This window comes from Rousettus aegyptiacus, unplaced genomic scaffold (genome assembly GCF_014176215.1).
Source record: "Rousettus aegyptiacus isolate mRouAeg1 unplaced genomic scaffold, mRouAeg1.p scaffold_m13_p_4, whole genome shotgun sequence".
Lineage (NCBI taxonomy): Eukaryota > Metazoa > Chordata > Mammalia > Chiroptera > Pteropodidae > Rousettus > Rousettus aegyptiacus.
In genome coordinates, this window is record NW_023416307.1 from 130,239,026 (window position 1) to 130,259,466 (window position 20,441).

Here is a 20,441-nt window from a genome sequence, read left to right on the forward strand (position 1 = left end):
GATATTTCTAGATGTTTGTGTTTTTTCCCCATCAAATTTAATCAATCAGCCATCAGCATACATGAGAAGAGTCTTCTTGAGGCCATTATCTTTGAATGAAGCTGTTAAACAGTCCAGATTAGAGACAGTTGTAAAGCAGATGACCCTCCTGAGACCAGTAGAAGCCACGCTCACAGCCCACAGAAATGGAAAATGATATAGGTGAATCCATTCGAGGGAAGTTTCTAATTACTTCATTTCCTCATGTGAGGGTAAGAGGCCTCTGTCCACTCCCAAATTGACTTGGAGAAATATTCAAATTCATATGTGAGTATTTTACTGGAGGAGGTTGAGAACTTCACTCTTTAGCCCAAAGAGTGCCCCTCATGCAGCAGTAAGTCCTATCGGGGGGAAAATCTTACCTAGATACTTCAGATCCCTTCCCAGGAGCAAGGGGAGGCCAAAGTTGGTCCCAAGTTGACTCCTAAGTGTCACTGCTAGAATTTAGTAGTTCTCAAATGTTTTGCCCACCACCTGCAGTAAGAAACACATTTAACCTTGCATCCTTGTTCGTATACCCAAATTTTTGTATATATTTAATGGAATCAAAATTTTCATTCAACTATACTTTTTCTTACTATTTGAGATACACCTGATATTTTCTATTTGAGTCTATTTTATTATATTGTAAAATTTCTGGGTAAACTTAATAATTAATTTTACAAAGTCCTAATAGTATGGTGACATGCAGTTTTAAAAACAGTAGTTTTGATTAAGAGAATGGAGAGATTCCTATAAGTCAGTCTATTGTCAAGTAGGGAGATGTTTTTCTTATTGCTTTATAGCTCCCTCTTCTTTAAAATTTATAAAGCAGCAACTCTCTTCTGTAAAATCTTAAAGTCCTTATCCTGTATATAACCAAGCATCAGTCAGCAGCCTTACATCTGGTAGGCTTGGACCCAGATTTGCCTACCTGGCTCTGCAGAAGGAGAATCCAAGAGATCAGAGATGAGGAAAGGGGAGTGGATGTCAAGAAGATGGGGACAGGCCAGAAGATGAGAGTAGAAACTGGTCCTCAAGACTGGGAAGAGGTTCAAAGCTCACCTGTCGGAAGGTTCTAGAGAAGAGAAGGGCAGAAAGAGACACAAGGAGAAGAAACATCAAAAAAAGCCTGGCAACTTTCCCTCACCTCTTTCGGCTCTCAAACCCTAGCAATGTGGTCTCAGAGGGTCACAGACCCCTCCTCACCTTTCCTTGGGTGCTTCCACCCACGGAAATTTTCCTCCTGGTTCTCTGAATCTCCACCACAAGGAGATTCCAATGATTACCCTCCCTCCCCTTTCATCCAGCTCCCTCCTTCGACAAGCCCAGCATCTCCCCCAGAAGAGGATCTAAATTTATAGACAAGAAGACATGCCCTGAGTCCTGGCCCAATGCTCCTTCCACCGAGCTCCAGCCCACATAGGGCAGAGCCTCCTAACCCATCATGACCGGGCACAGTGAGCTCTCTGCTTTCTCAGGGCTCGGTGAATGAAAGGCAGCACGCGGGGCTGTAAGCAGCCACACAAGGATAACAGGGCTGGGTCGTAAAGGTGACTCTAAATCATTGAGGAACAGTTTAAAATATCTTTATCTCTGAGAGAATGCAGAGAATTCAAAACCGTATTTTTAAAGGATTTTCACACACACGCACAAATGTGTTAAAATTAAAGACTTGGAAAGAGGATTCATCATCAAATATATGGAAACTCAACTTCTGTATAACATACCTCATTTTCCTGATAAGGCTGAATAAATAGATCATGCCTAGGCTGATAGGAAGCAGACAGGGGAGTTGGTATTATTGTGCTGGTGTTATGGCCAAGGCCCTGAAACACCTTTGCTCAGAGAACTACTTGTCTAAGGAAGAGCTACTAAGAATCAAAGTTCTACTTGATTTGTTGGCGTACATGCCTATGACTCAGAGTGGAGCCCCACTGCAGCTGTCTGGAGAACACCGGGCTGGAGAGGGATCACCTACTTTCTCTGAACTTAAAATCAAATCCTGGGATCTTGCTACTTTCTGGCTGGCTGCATACAGTTAACTACGTACAGATGATCCCTCTTCAACATAAGAGAAAGATAGATAGTCACACAGAGCCAGCCCTATATCCACTCATTCATTTAGTTGTATGGAAAAGTAAAAGAGAGGGAGGGGAATTTATTGCTTGTTTCCCCCGACTTGTCCCAGTGGTCACATCCAAACACCACAACATCCAAACAAAGAAACGGGGTTGTTTCCTCCATGCAAATCTTTCTATCAATCCTTTTCTATTGCCCTCAGAACTCCCTCCATATGTTATTGGCCAGAATTGGGTCAGCTGCCCACCCTAAATTATCATTGGCATTGTACAGGGAGAGAGAAATAAAATGAGAAAACTATCAGCAAGAATGAGGAAAACAATGGATTGTGGGTTGGCAACCAACATTTGCAAAAACAAGTTATATAAGTAATAATGACTACTATTTATCGGCCACTTATGGTGTGCTAAGTAGTGTGCTTAGTGTAATATATGCATTGTTTCACTTCACTCACAAAACTATGAGGTAAATAATTCTATTTTATCACCAGCTTTTTTTGCAGATGTTGCAACTATAAATCATGGTAAATCCATGACAGAAATTGAGTTCTGTCTGACTCCAAAGTCCATGTTCTTTTATATAAGCCATACTAACTTTACTAGTTAAATAAATATTTTACAAGGTTAATTGAAGACGTGGATCCTTATTTATGGATCTTTCTAATTATATGCAGTTTGTGATATAAATTAGACCCAAATCAATAGCAGCTTTGATACCAACATGAGACAGTTAGCAGATTCCATCACAGAGGCTCATATGCAGTGTGGCGGGAAGTATGTACTTATGGGCTCAGCAACTGGACAGAGGGCTCCTGAATGTCATATCAAGTTGGGAAATGCAACATCTGAAAGGGTCCACAGTTGCACTACTATGATAGAGAGAGATAAAGTGGTACTTAGAGGTCAAAGTGAGAGAGATGAAAACATGCATAACAATTAAGGGCAAGATAGAGGTGTAACAGAGACCAAATGTGTAGAAAAGTTGGTAGCAGGCAAGTTGGGAGACTAGGCATAAGGCAAAAAGTGTGGGCCAGGTGGAGTATCACATCTTGGCATGTGCTGTAGGGTGGGCTGTGAGGACTTAGGAGGTTCATGCCAGACTGCAAGAAGACTTTATGGAAGAATCCTGGAGGAAAGACTCTTGAGGAGATTCTGCCCTTGCAAGTGGATTCTCAGCTACCATATCTTGAAGATTGGCTACCAGGCAATGGGAAAATATTGTTTTATTCTTCACTCCATCCTTGTGTCTCCACCTGCTCATATGGGACCCCACATGGCTGGAGTTCCTTCACAGTTCCTTTGAAATCTTTGGGTGAGTGTTAGGAGCTCAGGAAAGTAATAGAGAGGAAAGCAATCAGTAAAGTCAAAGAATATAGAGAAAGCCCTAGAAGATAGGTTTTTAATTTAACTGGCAACACCCTTCACACTTCTTATCAATTTCTATCGTTATAAGTCGGACACTTTTTAGAAGCTATACTTCCTCCTTTTGTTATAACTTTCTGCTAAAAATATCTGAATTTGTGATTGATTTAATAATCAAGAATTGCAAATATCCTTACATTTCATGGATGAACCTAGATTATTATAGTCAAAAAAGGAGCTGGAAAATATTTACAATCATGCAGTTCAGTTGTTTTCTCAAACAACCTTAAGCCACAGAACCACTTTTCCCCTTCCTCTTCCTCCTCCTCGATCTTCTTATTCTTCTTGCCTTCTCTCTCTCTCTCTCTCCCTCCCTCCCTCTCTCTTCTTTCTCCATCTCCTTCTCTTCCTCCTCCTCCTCTCCTCTCCTCCCCCCTCCCTCTCTGTCTTCCTTTCCTCTCCCTATTACTCTCCCTCTCCTCCTCTTAATTTAAATCTTCTGTAGAATCTTAAAACATAAAACAAATAAGAAATGAGCTGCTCAGGCAGACAGTGGAGTAGTGGAATTTCCCTTTGACTTCCAAGATGGCCCTTGAGTAAAAACCACTGAAGTAGTTCAAATCTATTTTACAATAGAGTCTGAGACCCAGAGAGGGAAGTGATGCAGCCCCAAGTCATACAGTTGGTTTTATAAGTAGGCCTGGAAGCAAGAGGTTGTTAGAAGGTAGTTTATTATCTAAATGACTTGAAATTAAAACTATTTTGCCTCTCGGTTAAAGCTGTACTTTCTAAAACCAATGATTTTCAAACACTCGAATCCTACCAACCACCTAAAAATACCATGTACTCTAAACAGGGGGCAGAACAGTTTCCAGTAGAGCCTGGGGAGCTATGGCTATGGCTGCTTTTCTCCAGGGATCCTTATCTATTCCAAACTTGAAATGAAAGAGAAGCAGGAGACTTTATAAAAAGTGGAGACTCAGGAGGACTGCCCCTCAGAGGTCCATAGTGTCTGGGGTTTCAATTGCATAAGCCCTGCATTTCAATACTTTATCACGTGGAGCTAAGAACACCCTAGGAGTGTATGTTTTGACTTTCTGAAGGTTTGATTAGCAGTCAGCAGAAGGGAGTAGCAATGAACAGAAAAGAAAACTCTGTAGGGGAGTCACAACAAAATGACAAACTCGTGATAGATGGAACAGGGAGAAAGAGTGATCAGGTCATGGAACACCATATACCAGACACACACACACACACACACACACACACACACACACACTCACACACACACAGGCAAACACAGTTTCCCAAGTGTTCGGGCCACAGGAGCAACTCTACTTTGCCTCTGTGCCTTGGTGCTCTTGGTACATGCACCTAAAGAGATGTTATAGTCGCATCCTAAACACCGATGAATGCCACATCTAATTTTTGCCTGCCTGTCCTCTCTACAAACTCTCAAACTGAGAGCTATAGGGAGGAGAGGAAGATGAAAATGACAACAGTTAAATGGAAAATACAGCCTTCATCGGTCTTTGCAGTAAATGAAATTGTGCCAACATCCAGAGTGACTTGTGTCATTTTGACTAATTTGCCAACACACTTACACAGTAGAATTAAGATTAGCATCCTTTCTACTTATTAAATTGAAATCTCCTCTGTAGCTCTCATACAATTTGGCACTAATATGAAAGACTTCAGTCAAAGAATGTGTAGCTGGGTAAGATATATCATCAAATGCTAAAGAAAATCATTATTATCAGCATAATGCCAACTCCCTATCATAGGATGATAGAAGTGAAAAGCATAAAAATTACATCCTGAATCAAATGTCTGTCTCTTCAACTAGACAAAGTGAAGACAAGTTCACTCTAGAACCCATGGTCCATCTTATCAGGACTCCACTGATGGTAACAAAGATATTAAGGTGATAGGGTACCAGGGTGCTCTAAATAGAGCATGAGCTATGCAAAAATATCTTTTTCAATGGTATAACACAAGCCAGTGTTAAAGATATTACCATATGTTGAGATAAACATTGTTACAAAAAAAAAATCTTTTGAAATTCAGTCATCCTTTGCCAGCTGCTGGAGTATCATGATTGACAAAACTTCGGTTGGCAATCACACATTCTTATAGAAAGTAGGGGTTAGGAGAAAAACTATAAAAATGGTATTAATATGCATTTTAAGCCCAAAATAAACAGAAGTTCTAGAAAGCAGCCATGCTCCAAATTAACAGAGTTTGTGGCATGATAGGTTCTTTACCGTTCAAAGAACATAGCCATGGCACTATGCTCTGAAGAGGCAGGAGTGTCTACAGATTTTAAGTTATGTGCATTAAGTATCCCTGTAAAGTTTTAATAGCAGCCCCTCTGGCTTGAAATTGGTACTTGCATTCTTCTTGGTTTTAGTTTTGCAAGTCTCAGCGAAATACCTTTGTAATCTCCAGGCAAATTCACAAATTCTGGAACTGCTTAAGGACATGTTTTCCGGGCTAACTCTCCTATCAATAAATTGAGGGTTGGAACACAAAGAGGCCTCATCCCATAGATTCTCTCACGTAGTTTATAGGATGGAGCAGCAAGATTTGCTGCCTTCTTTGGAGACTGTATTAGTCAGGGTTCTCCAAAGAAATGAAAGCAATAGGATATTTATCTATCTATCCATCTGTCTATCTATCTATCTATCTATCTATCTATCTATCTATCTATCTATCTATCTAAAGTGGGAATTATCTCACATGGTTTGGAGACCCAGAAGTCTTACAATCTGCTGTCTGCAAGCTGGAGAACCAGGAAAGCTGGCGATGTAATTCAAATTGAGTCAAAACTCCTGAGAACAAGGGAGCTGATGGTATAAGTCCCAGTCTGAGTCCAAGAACCAGAAGTGCCAATATTCAAGGGCAGGCGGAGATGAATGTCTCAAGCAGAGAGATGGAATTCACACTTGCTCTGCCTTTTCATTTTATTTGGGCTTTAGGTGGATTGGATGATGCTTACCCAAATTGGTGAGGTTATTCTCTTTAATTAGTCTACAGATTTAAACACTAATCTCTTTGGGAGATGCCCTCATAGACACACCCAGAAATAATATTTTACCAGCCATTTGGTCATCCCTTAACCAAGTTAAGTTGACACATAAAATTAATCATCACAGGAACTTAAGCGAACTGCCCAAATGTTGGCCATTCCCCTTATAACATTAAAGTCATGTAACTGCACCTCAGAATTTCTAAATTTGAGGCCAGAGATCTTTTTTCACTGTACACAGGATGGAAAATACATTTCGAGTGCCAAATCTGATTGATTGACAAGGGCTTCCCGGAACCTTTATTAAGAAGGTGTATCAGGATTTACCAGAAAAGACTTCCGTAATTGATAGGTGATGTCTGCTATTGTTGAGTGATAGGGAGCATGACAGTCAAAAGAAAATATATTTTCTGAGCCTAAATAATACTGTCTTCTCTACAAAAGTTATCTTTTCAATAAAGCCTCCCTATAGAACAATTAAATTGCAATTTTATTTACAAATAGCTTTCCACGAACACATCCAGTTAACTCTTACTTATCCTCTGGATCAGCTCAAACCTAATCTCTTCAGGGAAGCTTGCTCTGACAGTGTGTTAGGTCATTTTCTGTTACATATCCTCATTGTATGAGGCTTCATCCCTTTTTCTCCTCTAACTAGTTGACATAACTATTCATTAGTTTGATGATTGGATTAACAGCTGTGTATTTCAACTTCTCAGGCAGAGAAAGGCCACATTCTGTTTTGTTTGCTACTGTACCCCCAATGTCTGCCATAGTTTCTGGTACTTAGTAGGTACTCATTAAATATTTGCTAAGTGAATTAGGAAGCAAGCATTCATATATTTTTCTCTTAAACTTCTCTGAGACCTAGGTCATTTATGTTGTCTTTTGTTGCCTATCTTCTCAGCAGATTAAGGCACATGCATACACACCTACCTGATTCAGGTTACAAACTTGGGGACATTGGAATTCGAAATCCTGGGTTTATGAGTCTCTAGATTTGTTCCCAACTAAAGTTTCCTCCCTATCTACAATGCACACATGACCTGTGCTGCTATCTGAAAATGTTCATTGTAGGTTATAATAAATGATGGCAGGGCCAGAAACAGAAACAAAAATCTTTATATTTCAATAGAGGAATGTAGTATAATGTAAGGGAGGACTAGACTGGAAGTCAACAGACTTGAATTGGTGTTTGAGCCCTATCAATTATTATCTTAGCAATCTTGGAAAACTAAACTCATCTCTCTTCATTGGTGAAATAGAGTCAGTAGTTTTCAAACCTATTTTTTTATGGTGAAACTATTTAAAATGAAATTTCAGGAATCTCATATAGAGCACAACACATTAAAGAGATGAAATATTGCTGCTCTGAGTGAAGGTGGGAATTTAGGAATTTTGTTTATCCTCTAATGGGAAGGAAGCTCCTGCAGCACACACAGGCACCTCATAAAGCAAAACAAACAAAACAAACACAAAAAAACTTTAAATTTTGAAATAATATAAATTTACAGCAAGTAGCAAAATTAATACAGAGAGGTCCTGTATACTTTTACCAGTTTCCTTCAATTGGCCCTTTTAAAAAATATTTGGCATAACAATATGAATGTACTTCATTCCACTAAACTGTATACTTAAAAATAGTTCAAATAATAAATTTATATTTTATACATTTATCACAAGACAAAATTATAAATTAAAAAATTTGTTTGACCCATTACTAAAAATTTCTCCAAGACTCATCCAACTCCAAAATTCTATGATGATATAAATCCTAAAATTAGGTCATCCACATTGCATTCGACAATCATGGACTTTGAGTGTTTGAATGTAACTTAGAAATCAGTCCATGTATAACACAGTTCAAGTCTTTGACTTCTCTTCAGGGCTTCTCTCTGCCACAGAATTTAACTAGAGTCTTGAATCGGGCTTCTCAGAAATGTGCTTCACAGCAGTGGTTTTCATTAATTTTTATTTTCATTTTCTTCTACTCGTAATTCCCCATTGACTTTCTTTATATGGGCTGCAAGGGCTGGTTCTTTGAACTTACTTAACTCATTTTGATTTATCTGATGGTGGAAGTGCATCCTTCTCCATCCCCCCTCATAGTGGGCTTGTCAGGCCTGCTGAGTTTTCCATTTCCAGTGTCATATTACAGTGTTCTTTATGGACACACCACTACAGGTAGGCTGCACTGAAATGGCCAAGGGATCAGTAAAACTCACTTCCCTCATTCTGTTTATTACTTGTTTCTGTTTAAATATTTATACATGTAGCCATTCACATAATTTTACATAAATTCAATAGGTGTGATTATATCATACATACTGTTTTTTATGCCGTTTTTATGTTGGTTTAACTTTTCCTCTCCCATGCACTCCTTTCTCAATCTACATTCTCTTCATAGACACAAAGTTACCCATGTTAACAATGTACTGTATATGCTTTCATATTATTCTTTATTCTCATGTATTCATAAATAAATGACTCAACATAATGTATATACATATTTACAATGTATGTATGTGTGTATATATATACACACACACAGAGGTTGTGTCATTATTTTATAAAAATTGGAACATACACATATTTTTGAATCTTGCATTTTCTCAACAATAACTCTATTCCTAATGGCTGGATAACATTTTACACTGCATTGTGTTATAATTTATCCAACCATTCTCCTAGTGATGGGCAATCAGTTGTTTCGACTTTTTTTTTTTTTTTTTTGCTTCTAAAATAATGCTGTAGTAAACATTCTTGTATACATACTATGTACTTGTGCTTTCATTTCCACAGAACAGATGCCCAGGAGAAGCATGTGTGGGTCGAAATGTATATGCATTTAAAATCTTAACAGTTAGCATCAGATTGCATTCCAACAACAGCTGAGGCAATTCATCTTCTCACCGGCCATGCATCGTAGTATCCTTGCCTCTGCTTTCCTATCAACAGTAGAGGTTGTCAGTCTTTGTAATTTCTGCCAGCCTGAAGTGGTAATGCTATATTCTAGTTTGAGAATACTTTCATATATTGCTTGGATATTAGAACCTCCTATTTTCCTATGAGTTTCATGTCCCTTGTCATTAATTTTTCAGAACTGTTGCATTAGAAATATTATCTCTTTGTCTATTCTCTTGTTGTAACTATTCATTCCACATCTATCATTTATTGGTTGACCTTACTTATAGGATTCTTTTGTAATGATACTTACTATGTACCAGACATTATTCTATGTACTGAGGTTTCAACAGTGAACAAAATAGAAAAAAGTTTCTTCCCTCTAGAACCTCCTATTCTAGATATGAAATGCAGACAATAAGTAAGAAAATAGTATTTATAGTGTCTTAATATGGTTTTAAAAGTTTTATGTGGTCAAATGATTCTAACTTTTCTTATATCACTTCTGGGTGTCCAGTCTTAGTTAAGAAGGTCTCCCTTCTCTCCTCGTCTGTACATCTGGTCTCTGAGATTTTGTTGTTCCTTCCTTTTGTTTCTCCAACATGGCTGGTATGAATGCTATCCCCAGAGTAAAATTAGGCAACAGATTTAGTTCTCAGGATTTTATTGAATTAATTCATCATAATTATATCAAGCCTTCCTTTTCTCTTCTAATCTGTAGATATCACTTTTCTATAAAATTCATCAAGGGTGCTACCATATATCATAGTTATCATGAATTATTATATTGAACCATATGAAACTGCTATTTTTGCAGCTAAAAATAGTTGAATATCACTATGTACATATGCTTTGATTTACAGATAAGGAATGGAAAAGAAACATTTTATGTGCAAAATTTTATTTAATTTCCTCATAATCACTCTGAGGCGGGTAGTATTAGCTCCATTTTTTAAAGAGAAGAAATATTTTTGTAAAATTAAGATATTGCTACCACAAAATTATTTAGAGTAAGAGCCCGGATTGATCTCATTTGGTTCATACCAAAGCCTACACATATTTATCTTTGGCATTAGCATTTAATTCAACAACAATTTATAAAGCACTCTATAGGATTTGCATAGTGCTGAGTACTTTAAAAAGTGCTGGACAAGTTTAGCTCCTAGAACAACCAAATGCAAAGAAAGACTCGATAAATATGGGTTAGATGGGATCCTTTACCTTATAAGGTGTTACATCATAATAGGAAGATAAAATGTACACAAGAATCAGTGGAATAAGAGGAATTTCAGGTGTCTGATGGCTATTATAGATGAAACATACAGGTTTTATTTGTTTTATTTTTTCTCATGGTAAACATTACTTAGATATATGTATAACAGAGTACCTAGCACATAATAGGCATACAATGAATACTGGTTTATTCAATTAATTAAATAAGCCAACTCATTGTAAAAATATTTGGAAAATACAGAAATATATAGAAGAAAAATTTTAAATCACCTATAACCTACCATTTACACACATACAAGATTTTAAAACCAATTCCTACCAATTTTTAATTCTATAATTTAGTTAATATAATTTCTATCCAATTTAGTTGGACACTAGATATTAAGTTGTTGCCCATGCTATTAAATATTCTTATTAAAACATAATTTTTTGAGAGCTGCAAATAATTTATTGCATAATTTTACATAAATTCAATATGTGTGATTATATCATACATACTGTTTTTTATGCAGTTTTTATGTTGGTTTAGCTTTTCCTCTCCCATGCACTCCTTTCTCAATCTACATTCTCTTCATAGACACAAAGTTACCTATGTTAACAATCTACTGTATATGCTTTCATATTATTCTTTATGTTCATGTATTCATAAATAAATGACTCAACATAATATATATACATATTTACAATGTATGTATGTGTGTATATTACAACGTATGTATGTGTGCAATTAATTTAGTCATCCTTTTTTTCCCCTTAAACATCTAAATTGTTTCCTAATTCTTGTTATTATAAATTAAACTATTACCAACTTTCTTAGATATAGATCTTTGTCTATCTCTCTGAAAATTTTATTAGGATAGATGTTTTAAATTGGAATGACTGTGTCAAAAATCTATGGACATTGTTAAAGCTGTTGATACATATCACCAATTTGCCCTTCAGAGAGATATGGTACCAAGAAATGATCTATTTAAAATTATATTTGGATATTGGTAGTTTAGTATTCTGGAAATTTATTCTAAAACAACGTGTGAATATTTAAATCTAGAGACACCAAGAAGTCATTTCATTTTTCCCTCACTCTGAATCTCCACTCAAATTCCTGTACCCACTCCACGTTGGAAATAATGATACACTTTTTGAATCAGTTGTTCTCATGCTAGAATGCAAACATGTGCTCTGAGGAGTTCATGAATCCCTGGGTATTATATGCAAATTTATTGTGAGTCTGCAAATGTATGGAGGTTTTCCTCTCAAGAAGATATCCATATCTTTTATCAAATTCTCAAAGAGGTTCACGACTTAGAACCATAAAGAACTTTATAAGTGGATGTAAACAACTGAACCATACTGTCAAATTCCCCATAACTTTTGTGGGGTTGGGAAGAGAGGTTAGGTTTTAAAGAATTTCTGCCTTTGAACTGCAGGCTATGTGAAAACTAAAATAAATATGAGGTAGTAATAAAATATGAGATTAAACAGTGTGGGCAAAATTGGCAATATTTGCTTGCAGAAAAATTGAAACTTGTACAGCAGATTAGTGAAGTAGCCATGCTTTATGACCCCCGGTCTTTATTACACACAGTGCCATCTACACTCCCACTTTTGTAGAAAGCAACCTTCTCAAACCAGTTCTTCAAAGCTACAGGCCTTTTTCTCATTTTACCTCTAACTCAGACTAATTACAAAGAAATGAATATTTTATCATCTTTCTTATGATAACCTAAGGCTATTGAATCTTGAAGTCAGAACCATTATTTAATTTCATCATTAAAATATACTATTAAAAATGACTTCCTTCATCCATAAAAATGCATGCATTTGACAAAATTTCATGATATTTAAACTATGAAATATGATTTTCTTCTAGTGAACCAGCAACATTGGAACACAATTAAATAGGCTGAATCCCTCATAGTCACATTGATCAAGATTCCATCCTCTCTTCCTCATGGTCACTTTTTAATTTAGTTTGTACCCAAGCCTAACTTGGCTTGAAGTCCTTTGTCTAAAGAAAACTACTCAGCTTCACCTCTCTGCAGCACAATAGCACTCTTGGGTGTTCTACAGAACCAAAAATGTCCTTCAACAAAATGTCAGGGCAATGCACTGTCACGGAGCAGTTTCTCCTCTTACTAATGAGAACCTCGGAGGGTTAGGTTGGCGTGCCCCACGTGTGGGGAGATCTGCTCCTCCTTATACATTTAATGAGCAATCAGCAGCTTGGATAAGGGCACACAACATTTTCCCAGACAAGAGCAGGGAAAAAATAAAACAAACAAACAAAATCATGCAAGCATGTAGAAAATTTTCCCCAATGTGCTCGACAAATCAAATAGCTCAGAGGCTTTCATCTTTCATGAAGTGCGATTCCTCAGCCTCATCTGGCATGTGACAGGATAAGTAATTGTGTGGGTGCTGGTGACTATACACTCCTATCAATTTGGGTTCCATTTCATCAACCATATTTGTTACCAATTGAAAACAGTTTCTTTAGCTCTTTACCTCCTCTTCTCTGCACACTCTCCCCATCTCCCTCTCCACAGGATTTCTCCATAGAGATGTTCTTAAATGACAATGAAGGCTGAGAAAAAGTTACTTGACCTTTATGATATTTTTAAAGACATAAGGATTTCTTTAGAGACATATTAGTGTAAGACTTGGCTAATATTTCTGATTCACTACCCAACAAAAGATATCTCTTTTCTCAGATGGAAAAATGATTTCACCGATGTGTTTCTGCTTTATTAGTTAGAATTTATTAATTTACTTTGTGCCTTTTATAATGCTAAGTGCTTAATGTACCTTTGGTTCATTTAAATCTTACAACCATGTGAGATAGGTTTTATTGTGTCTCTTTTACAAATGAGAGAACTAAGTCTCAGAGAGGTTAAGGAATAGGACCAGGTGTGCCTGGAAGTAATTGATCTTGGATTTAAACCTGGATCTTGCTGATATTTAAGACCATGCTCCTAACTATGACTATTCTATATTGCTTTAAATATGGCCTTACCTCTGGAACTGACCTCCTCCTATGAGGGCGATGAACTAGCAATTTGCCTCGGGGTAAGAATATCTAGGAAGGTGAATTCTTTAAAAGGGTCTTAGTACAATACTATGTAGGAAATGTGTCAGTCAGGATCCAATCAGGGAAGTAGAACCACTATTAATGATGTGGAATAAAGGATTCTTTATAGGAATTTAGACCTACTCAACTGTGGGATCTGGTAAGAAGTCCATGGAAGGCTTGCATCTGACAGTAGGCCTGAAGTATCGACAGGTTCAGTAGGGCCAATAGAAAGGAGGAAAACTGAATATAAAGTAGGAGAGAAGGACAAACTGGAATCCTTATCTGTCTCTTACAACCTCCAACCCTGATGACACAGTGCTCTGTAGAAAATGCGGGCACTTTTTGTTCTATCGCTGCACGTGCACCTGGCTCAGGACTTAGAAAAGCTGACGGAGATGATCTGGTGAAACTGGGGGAGCTAGAGAGCTGGCTGTGAACCCATGCCAACAAGGCGAGGCAGCAGATGAGTGACAATGTGTGCAAGCTGCAGTGGTACCTGGTGACCTACACTGACCTTGCTGCTTCACTTCCAAATCTCATGCAAATTTCTCTTGTGGTCAACCCTAACAGAGAGCCATATAAGAAAGGGAATTTAGGTAAATGAAATTCCGGCTTAGCCAACACAGTGCAAAACCACCACAAGGAACTTTTGAAGGGTTTATAAGTGGAGACTTCTATTTGGCACACATCTACATTGTCGAGTTACCGTTGTCTGCTCAGAATGCCTTCCCTGCCCTGGTCTTTTGCTAAGTGACTGCACCTCTACTAACTGTGTGAGTGAAACAGAGTCCCTGACTCCATGGAGCTTATAAATGAGACTAGACATATCTGAGAATAAAAATATTATACCCACAGGTTTATCATGAATAAAGTAATTTTAATTCCATGGGCGTATTAAATGTATGGGTGATCACTGATGCTGTGTTCTGGGAGAATCTTCCACTCTATTCTTTTACATAAGTCACTAAAAAGCATCCTCAAACTGCAGCCAGATATTTAAAGGGCTGTCATGTTCTAGATGACATCGTCCTCCTACATACCTCTGGTTTGAAAATATATAATGGAATCTGTAATAAAATCTCTATATAGAAAAAGTTTCTCTGATGCCAATCAGGAGCTCTAACAAGCCATTGAATGGTTTTACACAATGAGAATGATATGGTCAGATACTTTTTAAAGAAGACTTATGTGGAGAACATTGAAGAGAGAGGCTAGAACAGGTACAGGTAGATGGGTTAGGCTAACAGCCGGTGAGAGTCTTGTAGGTTGGATGAGGAAGGTGAAAATGGAAGTTAGATTTAGAGATACTCGAGAGATAAAACACTATATGATCTGGTGATGATTTAGATACATGATGAGAGAAGAAAGACTTTCAAGAATGACTTCAAGGCTCCTGGCTCTTGTGAATAGGTGGATGGAAGTGCTGCTCATCACTGGGATACTAAACCAGGGAGTTTCATGGGGGATCACGAGGTCATCCATGGACATACTGAGATACTAAACTGGAGACGCTTCTGAGACATCCAAATGGAGATGTCAGTTGAGCAGTTGTATCTTCCAGGCCTGAAGCTCAGAGGAAAACTTTGGGCTGAAGATATGAATTCAGGAGTCAAACACATATAAGTGGTCATTAAAACAATGGAAATCACTTAAAAATATATAGAGTGATTGTAGTGTGGTGAACATTTTTTGGTCAACCTTTTCCTTTTGAGGAAAATTATTCCCACATGGAAACCAATGAAATTAGTATTCCCCCTTCCATTCCTAGAAAGTTAGGGAGCAAGCATGAGACTTAGGCTCAGCCATCTGATGCTTTAGGGCTTTAACACAAAAATGTAGGGATTGTTAGGAATTCATTTGTAAAGATAATAATAGGAGTGACAGAAGTCCAACAGATGGATGGGCAAACTTTGCCAGTGACATTGTCCCAACCAGCATGTTCCTGTGGAGTAGCCTTGGATGTGCGCTCAGCTAGTGGATCCCCAACATGTTTGAAGCTGGTTCTTTAATCCTCCTGTTGAATCTGTGAGTTGAGTAATTCCCTATTAAATTATTTTACTGGTTAAGTTTGTCAGAGTTGAGTTCTGTTAAGTTCAAAAAAGAATACTATTTATATAGTATGTGTCATCTGTAAAGTAATGTAGAAATTAACATATTATGTTGTAATGATACATTTATATATCTATTTCCCATATCAGAGCAGTATTTTCAAAACTGTGCTTCCTGATCCAATTAGTAGATTGAGAGATCAATTTAGGGGGTCACCAACAGAACTTTTTAATGAAATAGAATAGCGTATCATAGTAAATAAAGGGAAAAGAATACAATAGAATAAAAGTATCAGAGTAAGTATTGTTTTTGAAAACTTGTTTTGGTTACATGTATTGAATGTACTAACATGAGTCACAGAGACTTTACCTCTTCTTAGGATAAAGGAAGCTGCCAGATAATGTCACTCCCACCTTAACAATGAGAAAAAAACTGGATAATCTACAAAATCCTAACTATTCTTGAACCCGTCAGAGAGGTGGAGTTTCATGACAACCATGTAAAATGAATTACAAAGGGCAAAAAACCTTCTGATGTTCACGGGGCTCATGAACTGATTCACCTCGGGCAGAGCATGAGAGGAAGATAAGGTCATTTAATCTCAGAGGACAAGCAAAATCAAGAAAGAGACATGTCATGACAAGATGGAATATGAGTGGAAGCATTTAAACATCCTCGCCTGTCATTGAAAACCATGCTGCCATGAGGTCTTTTGTGAGGAAGCTATGTTTCCGCCAGAATAATATTGACGGTTATTAGAAACAACATTTATAAACACCCGGGGTTCCTTTTCACAGACTGACCTTTTCCTGAAAAGTTGTGCATAGTAAAAAAAATTAGTAACAAAGTCATTTTCCCCTCAGTGTCATCATTAAGCGATGTTTTAATTTCTCACTGATCCTCAGTTGACCCTTAAAATTTCTCTGCTACCCTCCTCTCCAAAATGAATTAATCATGAAAGCAAGAGGGATTTTTTGATTGGAGAAATTTTTTTTCTGTAAAGCGAGAAATGTCTTTAAAGTTTTTACATTTATATTTAAATTATCTGTACCTATTTAAAGTCTCAATTTATATGCTTAAAATGGAGAACATCAAACCTCACATTAAGAACTATAAGTGGAATATTGTTGGGCAGTAACATATATATCTAAATATGAATATTTATATTCTTCAAGCGTTGTTAAAAAGTAATTGCACAGGACTTTTTAAGATATTGATTTTATTACAATGTGAAATAATTGTAATAAAGATATAAACTGCAACTTCTTATCACTTTTCTACATAAATTCCTTGTGGAGTATAATGATTAATTTTAGATGTCAACTTAACTGGCCACAGGCACTCAGGCTAAACACTGTTTCTGGGTGTGTCTGTAAGAATGTTTCATGATGAGATTAGCATTTGAATTGGTGAACTCAGTAAAGCAGACTGCCCTCTACAAAGTGGTTGGGCAACATCCTATAATTTGAGGGCCTGAATAGAACAGAAGGCAGAGAAAAGAGAAATCTGTCCCTTTTTCCTGCTTCACTGGTAGAGCTGGGACCCTTCATCTCTTGTTCTAGGACAGGGATCTACATTATCATCTCCCTTGGTTCTCAGATCTTTGGACTCGACTCAATTATACTGCTAGCTCCCCTGAGTCTTCAGCTTGCAGACAGCAGATCATGGAATGTCTCAGCCTCCATGATCATGTGAGCCAATTCCTCATAAGTCTTTACCTCTATTACTCTCTATATATATTGTATTGATTCTGGAGAACTCTGACCAATACATAGAATAAAATATTGGTTATGATATAATGATATTAATTATGATAAAATTACGATAGAATCAACGAAACAAGTTTCATTGTTGATAAAGTAAAATGTGGGATCCTTAGTTGCTCACTATCTAGTCGTACTTTTTTATATCAACAACCTCCATCATTTCTCCCCAACATGTAATTTTCTATTTCTTCAATAGCTGTGCTACTTTAGGATTGCTCAGTCTGATTTTCCAGTGGTGTCTCCTTGATATTACTATAAAGTCTCAATTTCACCACATATTTTATGTGGCCTCCCACAATCTGACCTCTTGTTCAGTCCCGCTTCTGAGTTCAGGCTGATTTATATAATCTGTGCTCCGACATAGTGAGCTTCTTTTAGTTCTTTAAATAGGACGTGCTCTCTCCCTTCCAGGGTCCCTCAGGTCACAGGGTAGGTGCATCTTCCAATTACTAGATACTATATATTCAATGTTTTCGTTCCCCCAAAATGCATGTGCTAAAACCTTATCCCCAATGATGATATTTGGAGGTGGGACCTTTAGGAAGTGATTAGGTCATGAGGGTGGAGTGCTCATGAATGGGATTTGTGCTCATACAAAAGAGACCCAGAGTGTTCTCTCACCCCTTCCACCACCAGCAAAAAGATGGTTGCCTATGAACCAGGGAGTGGGCTCTCATCATATATCGAATCTGCCAGTGCCTTAATCTTGGACTTTGTAGACTCCAGTACTGTGAGAAATAAATTTCTGTTGCTTATAAGCCAACCACTCTTTAGTATTTAATAGAACAGTTTGGAAAGATGAGAATGGGTGTGAAAAAGAAGACCAAGACAAAGATGACTCTGGTGGTGAATCCATTAGGGAAGGAAGAATGGAAAGAGGGGTGGGATAAATTATTGTGTGACCACTACGCCAGTTCATGTTTTAAGCCCTAAGCATAGAGCAATGAACAGAGACAATTTTTATTTATTTTTACTTACTGGGATTACAGTGCTATGGAATATCAAGTTGGAACCACCTGAAAATTCATAAGTAGTTTTAAGGAGGACAGAACCACATGAGCAAATACATTGAAAACTATTCTTGTAAATTTACTTCTGAACAATCATTAACAGCTTAACAGTTCTCTCCTTATTCAAGCACTCCCTCTTAATCTACTGTTCCAAAGACATTTGCTTTCTGCCCTTAGGAGGCCTGAAAACCAGCACAAGTTTAAAAACATAAATGAACAGAGGGAGGGGATGAGCTGTGATTCCTACTTAAGCCTTTGAAGTCACAATAGCACAAGAGAAAAATTTGCCAGCAGCATAAGCAACATTTAAATGTGATGTGCACATTATCGATATGCACCGAGCACTTAGGTGCAAGACCGTTCCAGGCGCTTTCATGTGTGCCGCCTCGTTGTCCCAAAGGTGCAGTGTTTTCAATCCCGTAAATAATTTTTTAAATGCCATAAAGAGCTCAATTCCACCAGGAAGAAATATGTGTATTTTTCAAATGAGCCAATAATAGACGCATTCAAGTCTATAAAGTTCAATGTAATTTCAAAATCAACTTTTAAAGATGAATTAAAAAATTAAACAAGAACCTCATAATTTTTTTTCTGTGATTAATTTTCTTTAAGATATAGAGAAACAAAATCGCAAACCAGAAACTGGTTGCAAACCATCATGAGGTTTTAGCTTTCCTAAAATAGGTATATTTATAAGTATATTTAGTCTTTCATTTAACATGAATTCATTCTTGGCTTGAATTTTTGAAAACCTATATGTTACACTCAAGCCAGAGGGAGAAGGCTAGCACGCAGGACATTTTATAATGGAATAATGAGTCAAGGGTCTTTTCTCCCATGACATCAAAAAGGAGGTCAATAAAGGGGCATTTTTCATTTTTTTCTTTTTCTCTTTTATATTTTACAGTTTTCCACAATGAAAATGTATTTCTTTTGTAATGAGGGGGAAAAGCGAGAAAAGACAGGACTATGGAATTATTTTGGTAAAGCCTATTAAAACCTGAAATATAAAGACTTGCAAAAAATAGGTACTAAAAATTAATATTGATTTTTTAATGTGATAAAACAACCACAGCTATGTCATGCCATGTTTCCTTTGTTCATTTAAGATGAAAGAATACTTCAGGGAGAGTTTGAGGTATTAGTTTTCCTTGCTGCCAGCCTTCCCCATCTCTTCTCAAAAGATGTTAATAAAGGTCAATTTATATGTTCAAGTCCATTTGGCTAGTACCTGGACCTGATGTAATCACATTTTTTTAAATAGCCACAAACTTTGGCAAGACTATTTCTCTCAGAAGCAAATTCTCTATCCAATCCTTCCCCCAAATCCCAGAACTCTGAATATCTGATTCACCACCTTCATGACTAATGGATAGCAAGAAATAGCCAAGATGTACAAAAACATAAAAAAGAAGCCTGCAAAGGATCAGTTGTATAAATGGAATTAAATTCAGATGACTCAAAGGGAAAATCTAAAGATATTTGAGAGAAATAACATAGACTTAGGAGCGAATTTGAATCCCAACTTTGTCACTTGTAATGAAGTAACCAGCAAAGATTTCTAACCTCTTTGAATCTCAGACTCTTCATTAGTGAAATGAGGCATGGAACAAAGTGGCTTTAAGGATTAGGTGAGATGGCATCTACAGCACAGGCAGACCCATAACAGTTGTAAATGGAAACTTCATTGGAAGTTCATGTGTTATTTCAAATAATCCCCCAGATCACCTTCCAAGATGATTATTTGAAATAACACATGAAAGGCATATATTACAGAGCCTGGCACACAGTGTGTGTTCTATATATGGTATGATGATTATTATTCTCATCAAGTTCTCATGTCCTTTCTCATTTGGAAGTGGGTAGGCTGAGCGACTGCCCTAAGGAATACACAAAGACAATTTCAAAACCAAGAGTTAC

At 37.1% G+C, this 20,441-nt stretch overlaps 1 protein-coding gene across 13 annotated transcripts in view; it reads right to left on the reverse strand.

Annotated features, from left to right (window-relative positions):
* The window catches only part of TMEM108 (transmembrane protein 108), a 473,125-nt gene that overhangs the window by 315,949 nt on the left and 136,735 nt on the right, over positions 1 to 20,441 (reverse strand). Inside the window, exons 5-6 of one of the 13 annotated variants that reach the window (XM_036220004.1) lie at positions 953 to 1,096; positions 402 to 513 (exon numbers count right to left, since the gene is read on the reverse strand). The exons of 11 other annotated variants lie outside the window; for them this stretch is intronic. The gene's annotated coding sequence lies outside the window, so the exon portion shown is untranslated. The remainder of the gene's footprint in view (positions 1 to 401; positions 514 to 952; positions 1,097 to 20,441) is intronic. One more of the 13 variants, XM_036220005.1, reaches the window with a different exon arrangement.